Here is a 14,113-nt window from a genome sequence, read left to right as displayed (position 1 = left end):
CTCCCAGCCTGCTCCCCACCCCTTGCCAATGATGCGTTTTCAGCTTTATCTTGGAGCACGTTTTCTTTCAAATGGACATTTGAAGCCGTCATTTGCAGTACAACTATCTGAAGTAATAGGGCTTCCCACTGTCTTAACTTTTTAAAAAAAAAAATTTATGGTGTGTTTACATCTTTAAAAGCATTCTTTTCTGTTCACTCTCAGGCAGGGTCAGTGCCTACAGACCCACTTTTCCTTCTAAAGCCAGACAGATCAGGTTTCTCCTCTGCCTTCTGGAACACTCTGGCCTCCCTACAGGACTTGGGGTATAATTTCCCAGTTCCAGGTCACTCTGTTCTCTCTCTCTCTCTCTCTCTCTCTCTCTCCCTCTCTCTACCAGGCTGCTTGAATAGACAGACACCTTCTCAGGGGACATAGTTTAACTGAAACCGTTTTCTTCTCCTTTCCCCATCCCCGTTTCAGCCTCTGAATTGGCCGAGACAGCCAGCAGATAGGTAGCCAGATCTTTGTAAAAAGTTTGACCGTGGTGCCAGCCGGTGGCGCACCTGGTTTACACATTACAGTGCGCAAGGACCCGGGTTCAAGCCTCTGGTCCCCACCTGGAGGGGGAGAGCTTCACAAATGGTGAAGCATGGCTGCAGCTGTCTCTCTGTCTCTTTCCTTCACTTTCTCCCCCTCCCCTCTCAATTTCTCTCTGTCTCTAGCCAACAGTAAATAATTTTTTTTTTTTTAAAGTTTGATCGTTTGTGTTCAGAGAACTGCCTGCTGAGGAAAGTAGAACGAGCCAGAAAGGTTCTGTGGCAGAATACAGGCACACCACACTGCAGCAGCCTGTGTCTTTCCAGAAGCTTATTATTGGGCAACACTGGCTTGCACATCAGTGGCAATGACTTTGTATGCTGTATTGCAATTTCTTTTCTTTTCTTTTTTTTTTTTAAGTTTTATTATCTTTATTTATTGGATAGAGATAGTCATAAATTGAGAGGATAGAGGGTGATACAGAGGGAGAGAGACAGAGAGACACCTGCAGCCCTGCTTCACCACTTGCAAAGCTTTCCCCCTGCAGCTGGGGACCAGGGGCTCGAACCTGGGTCCTTGCGCATTGTAACATGTGCGTTTAACTAGGTGCGCCACCACCTGGCCCCTGCAATTCGTTTTCTTAAATTATCAAACTCCCAGGGACTAGGTGGTGTTGCACCTGATTGCATTTTACAGTGTGCAGGGAATCTGGGTTCAAGCCCTCAGTCGCCACCTGCAGAAGAGAAGCTTCACAAACAGCAAAGCAGGCCTGCAGCTGTCTCTCTCATTCTCTCCTTGTTGGTCTCCCTCTTTCCTTTCAATTTCTCTTTGTCTTTATTCAAAAATAAATAAATCAAATGATCAAATTCAGGTATGTATAGCTTTCTACATGATCAGTGGCTTTTCTTCTATGTCGGAAAAAGTACAAAGGGGAGCCAGGTGGTAACACACCTGGAGGAGTGCACATATGTTAACGCACAATGACCTGGGTTTGAGCCTCTGGTCCCCACCTACAAGGGTGAAGCTTCACGAGTGGTGAAACAGTGGTGCAGGTGTCTCTCCATGTCTCTCTCTCTCTCCTCTTGATTCTGGCTGTCTCTATCCAATAAATAAAAATCATAAAAAATATTTTTAAGGGAGTCGGGCAGTAGCGCAGCGGGTTAAGCGCACATGGCACAAAGCGCAAGGATCGGCATAAGGATCCCGGTTCAAGCCCCCGCTCCCCACCTGCAGGGGAGTCGCTTCACAGGTGGTGAAGCACGTATGCAGGTGTCTATCTTTTTCTCCCCCTCTCTGTCTTCCCCTCCTCTCTGTCCTATCCAACAATGACAACATCAACAATAATAACTACAACAACAATAAAAACAACAAGGACAACAAAAAGGAAATAAATAAATAAATTTTAAAAAAATTTTAAAAAAGCAAAGGTACAAAGGAGCAAACAAACAGAACAGAGTGTGTCACTCCCTTCCTGCTCTTCAACCCTACAGAAAATACTTTGTAAATTTTTAAAGAAACACATTTATATAGAGATTAGGAGATGCCTGCTATAAAAACTTGCAAGATAAAAAAAAGGTACAAATTGAAAGTCATCCTCCTTTTTCTAGTTCCCCTCCCCCCCGCCAAGGATAAATACCTTTGTTAGCTTCCTGCTTGTCCTTGAAAACATCCAAAATTACTGTATGAATTTATCTCTGTCTTGCTATCTTGTTCTTGTTTTCACACACAGTTGTCTTGGGGAGGGTCATTCCTTAGCTGCACAGTAAATGTATCTTCTTCTTGAACACTGCATGAGTAAGTCATTTGTTAGATGAGCTGCACTGTATTTAAGTACTTCCCTATGATGATGGCTATTGTTTCTAGGGTTTTGCTTGTTTGTTTGTAGCCTTGATATTACTTATGCTAGTAATGTTGTAAGAACTATTTGCCAGGATTGAATTTGGGACCTCATGCTTGAGTGTCCAGTGCTTTATCCACTGTGCCATCTCCCAGGCCTTGGGTCTACATATTTAACTCATTGCTAGACGTGACCACTTTGTTATCTGGAAAGGTTGCATCAAATAACATTGAGAGGTTGTTTCCAACATTTCACAAACACTGCTTAGTAAACATTTTATTTGTTGGTGATCAATCAATTTAAATGGCTATCTTGTGTGGGGAGTAGATAGTATGATGGTTATGTAAGGAAATTCTCGTGCCTGAGGCTCTGAAGTCCCAGGTTTTGTCCCCTGCAGCACCATAAGCCAGAGCTGAGCAGTGCTCTGGTAAAAATAAACAGCTATTTCATTTTGTTTCTTCTTCCTTCTCCTTTCCTTTTTAAAAATATTTTTATTTATTTAGTATTGGATAGAGACAGAGAAATTGAGAGGGGAGGGGGAGATAGAGAGGGAGAGAGACAGAGACACCTGCAAACCTGCTTCACCACTTGTGAAGCTTTCCCCTGCAGGTGGGGACTGAGGGCTTGAACCCGGGTCTTTGTGTACTGTAACATGTGCATTCAACCAATTCTCCCCCCCCCCCACAACTTTTCTCCTTCTTTTCTTGTCTGGGTTGGATCTGGGGCCTCAAATATGAGCAAGTCCACTGCTCTGGGTCCTTTTTCATGCAGATAAAGCAGGGTCTTTATTTCTGTCTAGGGCCACTTGGATATTTATAACGTCACTTATGAATCATATAAAATTACGAAAACACATTACTACTGGCAAGGACCTGGATCTGTGGTCCTGCTCCCCACCTCTCAGCGGAGGGGCACTTCACGAGCCGTGAAGCAGGTCTGCAGGTGTCTTTCTATCTCCTCCTCCTCTCTCAGTTTCTCTCTGTCCTATCAAATAAAGTAGAAATAAAGAAAAATGGGGGAGTCGGGCAGTAGCGCAGCGGGTTAAGCGCATGTGACATGAAGCGCAAGGATGGGTTTAAGGATCCTGGTTCGAGCCCCCGGCTCCCCACCTGTAGGGGAGTCGCTTCACAGGCGGTGAAGCAGGTCTGCAGGTGTCTGTCTTTCTCTCCCCCTCTCTGTCTTCCCCTCCTCTCTCCATTTCTCCCTGTCCTATCCAACAACAACGACATCAATAACTACAACAACAATGAAAAACAAAGGCAAAAAAAAGGGAAAATGAATATTTTAAAAAATTTAAATGTTAAAAAAAAAAGACAAATGGAAAAAAATGGCCACCAGGAGTAATGGATTCATAGTGCTGACACTGAGCCTCAGTGATAACCCTGGTGGAAAAAAAAAAATTATCAACTTAAAATTTAGCACTTACCATTGCTATGGAGAAATGACAGCAAACAAACAAACCACTGCAGTTTTCTAGCTTGGAGCAGAGAAACCACTGGAGTTTTTTTTTTTTTTTCCCCCAGGGTTATCACTGGAACTTGGTGCCAGCATTACGAATCTACTGCTCCTGGTGGCCACCTTTTCCATTTTATTAGGTAGGACAGAGGGAAATTGAGAGGGAAGGGGAAGATAAACAGGGAAAGAGAAAGACACCAGCAGACATGCTTTGCCACTTGTGAATCATCCCCCCTGCGGGTGGGGAGCAGGGGCTCGAACTGGGATCCTTGCCCAGACTACTAAATGGGAAAAGCAGAGTCTCTTAAACAAATGGTGTTGGAAAGAATGGGTTGAAACATGCAGAAGAATGAAACTGAACCACTATATTTCACCAAATACAAAAGCAAATTCCAAGTGGATCAAGGACTTGGATGTTAGACCACAAACTATCAGATACTTAGAGGAAAATACTGGCAGAACTCTTTTCTGCATAAATTTTAAAGACATCTTTAAAGAAATGAATCCAATTACAAGCATAAACCTTGGGATTACATCAAATTTAAAAGCTTCTGCATAGCAAAAGAAACCACTACGCAAACCAAGAGACCCCCTCACAGAATGGAAGAAGAACTTTACATGCCATACATCAGACAAGAGTTTAATAACCAAAATATATAAAGAGCTTTCCAAACTCAACCACAAGAAAGCGAATAACCCCATCCAAAAAATGGGGAGAGGACATGGACAGAATATTCACCACAGAAGAAATCCAAAAGGCCGAGAAACATAAAAAAAATGCTCCAAGTCTCTGATTGTCAGAGAAATGCAAATAAAGACAACAATGAGATGCCACTTCACTCCTGTGAGAATGTCATACATTAGAAAAGGTAACAGCAGCAAATACTGGAGAGGTTGTGGGGTTAAAGGAACCCTCCTGCACTGCTGGTGGGAATGTCAATGGGTCCAACCGCTGTGGAGAACAGTCTGGAGAACTCTCAGAAGGCTAGAAATGGACCTATCCCATGAGCCTGCAATTCCTCTCCTGAGGATATATCCTAAGGAACCCAACACACCCATCCAAAAAGATCTGTGTACACATATATTCTTGGCAGCACAATTTGTAATAGCCAAAACCTGGAAGCAACCCAGTTGTCCAACAACAGATGAGTGGCTGAGCAAGTTGTGGTCTATATACACAATGGAATACTACTCAGCTATTAGAAAGGTCACTTCATTGTTTTCAGCTGATCTTGGATGGACCTTGAACAATTCATGTTAAGTGAAATAAGTCAGAAACAGAAGGATAGCATATACAAACTATTGTACTTACTGTTGAATGTAAAACATTAATTCCCCAATAAAAAAAAAGAGAAGAAAAAAAAAGAAACAGAAGGATGAATATAGGATGATCTCACTCTCAGGCAGAAGTTGAAAAACAAGATCAGAAGAGAAAACAGAAGTAGAAGCTGAACTGGAATTGGTATATTGCACCAATGTAAAGGACGCTGGTTTGGGTGGGTGGGTGGGGAGAATACAGGTCCAAAAAGGATGACAGAGGACCTAGTGGGGGTTGTATTGTTATTTGGAAAACTGGGAAATATTATGTATGTACAAACTATTGTATTTACTGTCCAATATAAAACATTAATTCCCCAATAAAGAAATTTAAAAAAAGAGAAATCCCCCCCCAAAAAAAAGATTGGGTATGTTCAGGGTGGTCCAGTCTCATAGACTCTGTAGGTATTTTCAGAAGTGCATTGTATGAAAGAGGTTGGGTTTCTAGGTGGGGATGTGGGAGGAAAAAGAAAGAGGAAGTGAAAAGTTGCTCTCCATGCATGACTGGTCAGCTGCAGATTAGAGTTGAAGGGTCTGGCTAGTTGATGACAACATCCTCCTAGCTGCTTTCATCGATACACTTTCTAGGATGCTCATTCAATACTCTGGTTGCTCTTCACATGGTATAAATCTTTCACCTTTTACTAGAATGCTCATTCAGGCAGGAGAGATAGCTTAATGGTTATGCAAACAGACTCCCATGCCTGAAACTCTGAGGACCTAGGTTCAATCTCCTACACCACCATACTCCAGAGAAGAATAGAGCTCTGGTGAAGAAAAGACAAGATGGGCAGGCAGTAGCACACTGGGTTAGCCACACATAGTGCAAAGCCCAAGGATGCTGGTTCGAATCCCCGATTCTCCACCTGCAGGGGTGAGGGTCACTTCAAAAGTGGTGAAACAGGTCTGAGGGTGTCTTTCTTTCTCTCCCCCTCTCTGTCTTCCCCTCCTTTCTCAATTTCTATCTGTCTATCCAACAACAGCAATACTAGCAACAGGGGCAATCACAACAACAGTGGAGAAAAGTTGGCCTCCAGGAGCAGTGGATTCGTAGTGCAGGCACCGAGCCCCAGTGATAATACTAGAGGCAAAAAAAGAAAGAAAGAAAGAAAGAAAGAAAGAGAGAAAGAAAGAAAGAAAGAAAGGAAGGAAGGAAGAAAGAAATAGGTAGTCAGGTGGCAGCATAGTGGGTTAAGCACAGGTGGTGCAAAGCACAAGGACTGGTGTAAGGATCCCGGTTCAAGCCCCCGGCTCCCCACCTGTCAGGGGAGTCGCTTCACAGGCGGTGAAGCAGGTCTGCAGGTGTCTGTCTTTCTCTCCCCCTCACTGTCTCCCCTCCTCTCCCAATTTCTCTCTGTCCTATCCAACAACAACAACATTAATAATAACTACAACAATAAAACAAGGGCAACAAAAGGGAATAAATAAATATTTTAAAAATCTTTTAAAAAAAAGAAAGAAAGGGAAGGGAAGGGATGGGAGGGGATGAGAGAAAGAAAGACGAGAAAGACAGAGCAAGCTCATTTTCCTTTTTGGCTTGGGTGCAAGATCTTCCTGGAGCCTGAAATTTCTTTTCTTTTAATATTTTATTTATTCATGAGAAAGATAGGAGGAGAGAGAGAAAGAACCAGACGTCATTCTGGTACATGTGCTGCCGGGGATCAAACTCGGGACCTCCTGCTTGAGAGCCCAACACTTTATCCACTGTGCCACCTCCCAGGCCACAAGCCTGAAGTTTCTAAGAGGGTAAAAGAAAGAATGAAGAGGAGATGGGGGGGAATCAATATTGGAATTTTCAAGTGACTGACAGTGTTAGATTCACGACACTCAGGTATGCAGTCATGGTGCTGCTTTGATGTCTCTGTTGCTGATGGCGTTGTGACCTAGTGTTGGAAAATTTATGGCACTGAAGGCCTTCCAAATCAAAACTGAGTGAACGGAGGCAGTGGGAGAACTGAGCCAGTTTATTTCAGGGGCTGGTGAGGAAAGACAGAGCAGGGAAGCTTCCCTCTCCTGAGCTGAGTAGTGACTGGATTAGGGTGTCGATTCAGGCCGGACTGCATTGGTGACCAAAGGCCAGCTTTGCTTTTTCCAGGAGTTATCGTGTGGCATTGCACGAAAGGAGGCGTCCCAGGAATGCGCGTTTCAGGGCTGCCTGGAGTCTGCAAAGAGCTGAAGTTGCCGGTGTCATTTTGCACAGCACGGTTAGTCCCCGGTGTTTATGTTGTTTTAATTGCCGTCCGGGTTATCACTGGGGCTCAGTGCCTGCATGTTGAGTTCACCTTTCCCGATGACTGTTTTTCCATTTTGTTTTTTTTTAGTTAATTTTTTTTTCCATTCTTGCTTTGTGGTTTTATTTATTTTGATTATTGGATAGAGACAGAAATTGAGAAGGGAGGGGGAGACAGAGAGAGGGAGAGGGACAGAGAGACACCTGCAGCCCTGTTTCACCGCTCACGAAGCTTTCCTCCTTCAAGTGGAGGACCAAGGGCTTGAACCCAGGTCCTTATGAACTGTAATACGAGTGCTTAACCAGGAGTGTCACCGCCCAGCCCTGAGAAAATAATTTAAGTGTATGCCAGAAAATGTGGCATTGTGGGGGGACAGGTGGTGGTGCACCTGGTTGAGTGCACATGTTAACAATGTTCAAGGAACAAGGTTTGAGCTCCCAGTCATCACCCACAGGGAAAAAGCTTTGTGAGTGGTAAAGCAGTGTTGCAGATGTCTCTTTCTTTCTTCATATCTCCCCCTACCCTTTTTTTTAAAATTTCTTTATTGGGAAATTAATGTTTTACATTAATCAGTAAATACAATAGTTTGTACATGCATAACATTTCCCAGTTTTCCATATAACAATACAACCCCCACTAGGTCCTCTGTCATCCTTCTTGGATCTGTATTCTCCCCACCCCCCCCCCCACCCCAGAGTCTTTTACTTTGGTGCAATACACCAACTCCAGTTCAGCTTCTACTTCTGTTAGTTAACTTTTAAAAAAAAATTTTATATTTATTTGTTCTCTTTTTTGTTGCCCTTTTTTTATTGTTGTAGTTATTAATGATGTCACTGTTGTTGGATAGGACAGAGAGAAATTGAAAGAGGAGGGGGAGACAGAGAGGGGGAGTGAAAGACAGACACCTGCAGACCTGCTTCACTGCTTGTGAAGCGACTCCCCTGCAGGTGGGGAGCTGGGGGCTCAAACCGGGATCCTTACGCTTGTCCTTGTGCTTTGCGCCACCTGCGTTTAACCCACTGCGCTACCACCTGACTCCCCGTTTTTCCCTTTATTAATTATCTTTTTTATTTTTTATTATTCCTTTTTATTTTATAGGACAGAGAGACATTGAGAGGGGAGGTGGCACTGCTTCAGTCCTGTGAAGCTTCCCCACAGCAAATGGAGACTGAGGAATCGAACATAGATCCTTTAGTGCCGTAACTCTGGGTTCAATCAGGTGTGCCACTGCCTGGTCTAATGTACGTGGTTTTGCTAAGAAGTGGTTTTATCAGCAAGCAACATTGAACAAAACTGCACCCACCCAGGTACCTGAGCAGAATTCCTCAGTGCTGGGAAGAAAGTACCTGACAGAAACACAGACTTGCCAACCACCTTGGTTAAGAGTTTTGATAGAGGGCCAGGTGGTGGCGCACCTGGTTGAGTGAGCATGTTACAGTGCACAAGGACCCAGGTTCGAGCCCCCAGTCCCCACTTGCAGGGGAAATGCTTTTCAAGTGGTGAAGCAGTGTTGCAGGTGTCTCTCTGTCTCTCCCTCTCTGTCACTCCCTTCCCTCTCGATTTCTGGCGGTCTCTATCCAGTAAATGAAAATAAAGATAAGGGAGTCAGGCAGTAGTGCAGCGGGTTAAGTGCAGGTGGCACAAAGCACAAGGACCGGCATAAGGATCCCGGTTTGAGCCCCTGGCTCCCCACCTGCAGGGGAGTCGCTTCACAGGCGGTGAAGCAGGTCTGCAGGTGTCTATCTTTCTCTCTCCCTCACTGTCTTCTCCTACTCTCTCTCTATTTCTTTCTGTCCTATCCAACAACAATGACATCAATAATAATAATAACCACCACAACAATAAAACAACAAGGGCAACAAAAGGGGGAAAAAAGCCTCCAGGAGCAGTGGATTCATGGTATAGGCACTGAGCCCCAGCAATAACCCTGGAGGCAAAAAAAAAAAAAAACTTTTCCTTTTATCGTAACTCACAAGGTTCTTCTATCAACTATTGCTATGTACATTCAAACGCTCATCTTCAAGTGCTACAAAAAAAATCAAACACTTCCTTTGTCCGTGGTTCTCTTACAGATAGGTGCTATCACTATTTGCCCCTTCTAGAACTTTCCTTCTGGCCTCCTACGTTCTGTTACATTAATATTGTAACACATCTATAACACTGTCTTTTGTTTGGTGGACTGGGAAAATATTGTGATCGTTAAACCCATGTGTTTTCATCATTTTTTTATGTAACAACTATTTCACCTTGGATGATGAGACTCTGAGTCACTGTTTGCCAGGAGGGACAATGTCAGCCTAGAGCAGAATATTAAAGAGACAGACTCTTGGCTTTGTGGGTTTCAGAGCTGGGACTCAGTTGTAGCAAGCTCTGACCCAACTCCTTCCCCCTCACTCAGAGGGCAGAATAAGTCGACTGTTTTCTCAAGTGGTCCCTCTCTTCTCCCTGTTGTTTCCCAGTCTTGGCCTTCGGGTTTGTTTCTGAAGTGGGCTACAGGCCCATGTATGAATGCTAAATCTCTTTATGGTGTCTTGTTGCTGGTAATCAGGAAAGAGTTTGGGCTTGCTGTTGCATGAGGTGTACTAGTGTCCATGTCCCCAGGACTGGTGACAATCCTGTCAGGACCTGCCACGCCCTGCCTCCAGAGACAGGGGCTTCTCCTGTCACTTACTTTGATCAAGTTGAGGGGCAGCTCTCTGTGAACTGTCCCACCTAGATCTGAAGTCTTTCTTTTCAAATATTTTTCTCCTTTTTAAAAAATATTTATTTATTATTGGATAGAGACAGAGAGAAACTGAGAGGGTAGGGGGAGATAGAGAGGGAAAGAGACAGAGAAACACCTGCAGTCCTGCTTTGTAAGCTTTCCTCCTGCAGGTGCGGATCAGGGGCTTGAACCCGGGCCCTTGTGCACTGTAGTGTGTGTGCTTAATCAGGTGTTCTGCTCTGCCTGGCCCCTAATATTTTACTTCTTCCCTTCCCTTCCCTTCCCTTCCCTTCCCTTCCCCTCCCCTCCCCTCCCCTTTCTTTCTTTCTTTCTTTCTTTCTTTCTTTCTTTCCTTCTTTCTTTTCCCTTTTGTTGCCCTTGTTTTTTATTGTTGTTGTAGTTACTATTGTTGTTGTTATTGATGCTGTCGTTGTTAGATAGGACAGAGAGAAATGGAGAGAGGAGGGGAAGACAGAGGGGGGAGAGAAAGACAGACACCTGCAGACCTGCTTCACTGCCTGTGACTTGACTCCCCTGCAGGTGGGGAGCTGGGGGTTTGAACCGGGATCCTTACACCGGTCCTTGCTTGCGCCACGTGTGCTTAACCCACTGCGCTACTGCCCCACTCCCCTTTCTTTCTTTCTTTCTTTCTTTCTTTCTTTCTTTCTTTCTTTCTTTCTTCCTTTCTTCCTTCCTTCCTTCCTTCCTTCCTTCCTTCCTTCCTTCCTTCCTTTCTTTCTTTTTCTTCTTCTTTTTTTTTTCTTCCACACTTGTCACTGGGGCTCAGAGCCTCAGTGCTAGAACTACGAATCCACTGCTCCTGTAAGCCAATTCTCCCCCCATTTTATTGGATAGGACAGAGAGAAACCGAGAGAGGAGGAGGGGGATACAGAGAGGGAAAGAGAGAGAGAGAGAGACCTGAAGACCTGCTTCCTGCTTGTGATGAGACCCTCCCCTTCAGGTGGAGAGTGGGGACTCGAACCCAGATCCTTGCGCAGGTCCTTGTACTTCATACCATGTGCACTTAACTGGGTGCACAACCACCAAACCCCTGTGTCTTTATTAGTGAGAGAGAGAGAGGGAGAGGGAGAGGGAGAGGGAGAGGGAGAGGGAGAGGGAGAGGAGTGTCACTCTGGCACATGCAATGTCAGGAGGTTGCACTCAGAACCTCAGGCTTGAGAGTTCAATAGTATTTCCATCACACCACCTCTTGGTCCATGATCTGATACTTTTGAAAAAAAAAATTTTTTTTAAATTGTGATAATTTAAGGAGATAGCGCAGTGATTAGAATGATTGTGTTACCACACATGAGACCCTGGGTTCAATCCCCAGCAGCACCCAGTCCACTGTGGCCAGCAGCAAGGGACTTCCATGGATGGCTGAGCAGGGCTTCGGGCCTCTCCGTTTCTTCTCTCTCTGACTACCTCTTTCGCTCTTTCTAAGTGTATAGAACAGAAAAAGTTCGGTTCTAGAAGCTACTTGTGGTCTTGCACATGTGTGCGACCTAAAATTCATTCCCTGGAGCTACACACATACACATTTAAAAAAACCTGTGGTAGAGTAGTCATAGCATAAAGCTTACTATCACGTGCACCACCCAGGTATGCGTGGGGCCGCAGCTCACTGAAGTGTGTCTAATCTAAAGTCAAAGGATTTTCCCCACCTCCACCGCCGCCTACTCTCTCTTCTACACAGATTTCAGTGCTAACTCATGCCTGGGGAGGTGGGAAAGCCAAAGCTGTTGAGTTTGATCCATGGCATCTCACGTACCAGAGTGATGCTCTAGGTCTCTCTTTCCTGCTCTGTTTCTCTGATTACTGAATAAGCCTTCAAATAAAAAACAAAACAAAACGATGGGAATCAAGTGGCAGCGCAGCAGGTTAAGCGCAGATGGCACAAAGCACAAAGACCAGCGTGAGGATCCCGGTTTGAGCCCCCAGCTCTCCACCTGCAGGAGGGTCACTTCACAGGCAGTGAAACAGGTCTGCAGGTGTCTGTCTTTCTCTCCCCCTCTCCGTCTACCCCTCCTCTCTCCATTCCTCTTTGTCCTATCCAACAATGACAACATCAACAACAACAACAACAATAATAATTACAACAAGGGCAACAAAAGGGAATAAATAAATATAAAAAATGATGCTGGAATGGCAGGTATCCATTATGAGAGTGTGTTGAATGAAATGAAAAATAGCTTTTTGCTGGTATACTCCTGTTTTGTGCCTACTGTCCACTGACAAGGCAGATCTATTTGTGACTACATGGACCAGCCAGTGTGCAGGAGTTATTGTTTTGTGAAAATGAAGGCACAACACAGAGCCCACACAACGCCGCTTTCTCTCTGTGTGAGTGTATGTGCATTTTGGTGCCTGTAAGCCAGAAGGATTTCTCTGGAAGGTTGCCAAAGAAAGCTGGCTTTGTCTGTGAGGAAGGCAAGGGGAGGAGGTGTGAGGGTTAAAAATGGGTACAGGAGGGAGTCAGGTGGTAGTGCAGCGGGTTAAGGGCATGTGACGCAAAGGGCAAGGACTGGCTCAAGGATCCCGGTTCCAGCCCCCGGCTCCTCAGGGCAGTTGCTTCACAGGCGGTAAAGCAGGGGAGTTGCTTCACAGGCGGTGAAGCAGTTCTGCAGGTGTCTATCTTCCTCTCCCTCCCCTCTCCATTTCTCTCTGTCCTATCTAACAACAACAACAACAACAATAATAACTACAACAACAATAAAAAACAACAAGGGCAACAAAAGGGAAAATAAATATAAAAAAAGAAAAAGAAAATTAAAAAAAAATGGGTACAGGTATAATTAAGAAATTGCTGGCATAGTTCAGAGATCAAACCCGGATGGTGGTCAGGCCCCCAAACAGTAGGACGGTAAAACATTAACCAGACCTAGAGTAGGAATAATGCTAACTTTCCACTTCTGTAAACCCTGCTGCTTTCATTAAGGTAGATGTTTGTTTCTGGGAAAACAAGATATTTTTGTACCAAGATGTGGTGCAAGCTTCAAAGCCCCCCCCGTCATTAGGTTTTAGGTAAACGAGCCAAGTTTCGGACCCTGAGCAAAACTACTGCTTGTGACTGTGCTTGGGCGTTCAGACCTTGGGTAGGCCGTGTGTGGGCTTGGACTGGGCCCTCAGCTGAGGAGGCTTAAATAAAATTCATACGCAACATACCTGGTGTGGAGGATTGTGACTTGTGTATGGAGAAGTCTATCCCATCACAGAGGGGGGAGGTTACAGAGCACATTTCTGCTGGGCTGCTGTGCATTTTGCCTGTTAAAAAGTCACTAGCTGCAGTAGCACAGTGGATTTGGCGCACATGGCGCAAAGCTCAAGGACCGGAGTAAGGATCCCGGTTGGAGCCCCTGGCTCCCCACCTGTAGGGGAGTCACTTCACAGGCGGTGAAGCAGGTCTGCAGGTGTCTGTCTTTCTCTCCTCCTCTCTGTCTTCCCCTCTTCTCTCCATTTCTCTCTGTCCTATCCAACAACAACATCAACAACAACAATAATAACTACAACAATAAAAACAATAAGGGCAACAAAAGGGAATTAAAAAAAAAGCCGTTGGCTCTGCTCTGCTCACCTTCTGAGAGGTGGGAGGAGATTGTGAGAGATGGTTAGGTCTTCTCTTCAAAAGAACATGAATACAACTGTTTAGTACAAAAATTATTTTTATAAATTGTTATCTATGACCACCTGTGGCTAGTAGTTTTATATTCTTTTAAAAAATTTTAAAAATTTATTTTCCCTTTTGTTGCCCTTGTTTTATTGTTGTTGTAGTTATTGTTGTTGTTATTGATGTCACTGTTGGATAGGACCGAGAGAAATGGAGAGAGGAGGGGAAGACAGAGAAGGGGAGAGAAAGACAGACACCTGCAGACCTGCTTCACCACTTGTGAAATGACTCCCCTGCAGGTGGGGAGCCAGGGGCTTGAACCAGGATCCTTAAGCCGGTCCTTGTGCTTTGTGCCACATGCACTTAACCTACTGCACTACCGCCCGACCCCCTATTAGTTTTGTATTCTTTAGGTCAGCTCCTTGCAGTGCTTGCTAATCCCC

The sequence above is a fragment of the Erinaceus europaeus genome, chromosome 9 (assembly GCF_950295315.1).
Source record: "Erinaceus europaeus chromosome 9, mEriEur2.1, whole genome shotgun sequence".
In the NCBI taxonomy this organism is placed as follows: Eukaryota; Metazoa; Chordata; class Mammalia; order Eulipotyphla; family Erinaceidae; genus Erinaceus; species Erinaceus europaeus.
The sequence above is the reverse complement of the archived record's forward strand: the minus strand, read 5'-3'. Positions refer to the sequence as shown.